We start from the raw sequence: 1,420 nt of genomic DNA on the forward strand, positions 1-1,420 counted from the left end.
AATAAAATAAAGCAGCCTGCACACAGACACGAACTTTAAGAGGACAGGATGAATGTTAGATTTCACCAGGGATTTCATTTGTTTTCTGTTATTATCCTGCACATGTGTCATAGACAACCTGGTGGAAAGGTGATAATTAAAATGCTGTATGTGGCAGTTTAAGTTTCAGTACCTTTTCCAGCAGAGAGTCTGGAACACTACGTTTGTTGATGGCTGCCGCTTTGACAATCAGCTGTTTAGCCTCTTCTGTCCTTCCTCTGTTTAACAACCACCTGGCTGACTCTGGAATAAACCTGATAGGAACAAGGAAGGTGACAGTTCGAACAGTCTACAATGTACAAATACAACAACGACAGGCAATACACACCATATGTAGATAACTACCACTCCGAGCGGAGCGGCTGTGATTAGTTGAGCCAGCCTCCAGTCTCTGATCGCGTAGATCACCCCAGCGAGGACGCACTGCCCGAGTGCACCAAACAGCTGAGTCACACACACTCCCCATGATCTTTTGGACATCCCGATCCACTCTGTAGCTGCAGTGAGAAAAATATTTTATAAAATATTTGTCATTTTTGGCTGGATAAGCCACAGTCCAGTCCAGAGTGAGTGAGTGAGTGAGTGAGTGAGTGAGTGAGTGAGTGAGTGAGTGATAAAGTTAAACCATTGATCAGCTGAGTGTTAGACTTTCCTCACTGGCAATTTCTCTTTGCGAACATTTTCTGTTACGTCACGTGGAGCAGATCCACAACAGTTTTAATTTTCTGACCTGTTTAGCAGCTTAGCAGACCTAGCAACTACTCGACTTTATAAAGAAATCTTGGCTGGTTTCCACAGAGGACAGTTGGCATTATTTCCCTGCAGGCGAGAGGCCCACCTCGCTCTGTGTGTGCTCTGTTCAGTGAGAGGCGGAGCAGCAGTTTGTCACCCAGATAGAAGCTGTGAGCTGTTCGATGTGGACGCCTTTGAAAATCCCAAAGCATCTGATTTATAACCTGTTTACTAAGTCTGGTATATACTGCTGCTGCTCATGAAGCTTCACACACAGTGATGACGGTTGTGATAACAGTTTTACCACTCATGTTTTAATATAATTTTTTTTTAAAGTGTCCTTGATTTCAGACATAAAAGAAGATTTCTCATTTTCAGGTTGCAACTATCAATTTTGCTGAAAACTGAACATGAGTGGAAAAATGTTATTGATATTTTCTTGTTTTAAATAAATCAAATTGGACTGTTCAATTGAGAGAAAATTAGTAATTCAGTGAGAAAATAATTGGCAGATTAACTTATTATTAAAACAGTCATTAGATGCAACTTTATTCTAAACCTGTATAAACTCAGTAAACATACACAGTATTATACAGTTGACTCGATATCCTCCAGCCCCGACTCCAGAGAAGAACTGCAGTACTAGATA

General features: G+C 41.1%; 1 long non-coding RNA gene across 1 annotated transcript; it reads right to left on the minus strand.

Annotated features, from left to right (window-relative positions):
• Nucleotides 1-173: 173 nt before the first annotated feature.
• Nucleotides 174-1,411, minus strand: LOC111657589 (uncharacterized). Its single transcript, XR_015437395.1, has 2 exons — nt 368-1,411; nt 174-293 (listed from the first exon to the last, which is right to left on the minus strand). It is a non-coding gene; the product is annotated as an uncharacterized LOC111657589 (long non-coding RNA).
• Nucleotides 1,412-1,420: the final 9 nt, after the last annotated feature.

This window comes from Seriola lalandi, unplaced genomic scaffold (genome assembly GCF_002814215.2).
Source record: "Seriola lalandi dorsalis isolate HSWRI2012SDOR001 ecotype SW California unplaced genomic scaffold, Sedor1 jcf7180001977881, whole genome shotgun sequence".
NCBI lineage: Eukaryota > Metazoa > Chordata > Actinopteri > Carangiformes > Carangidae > Seriola > Seriola lalandi.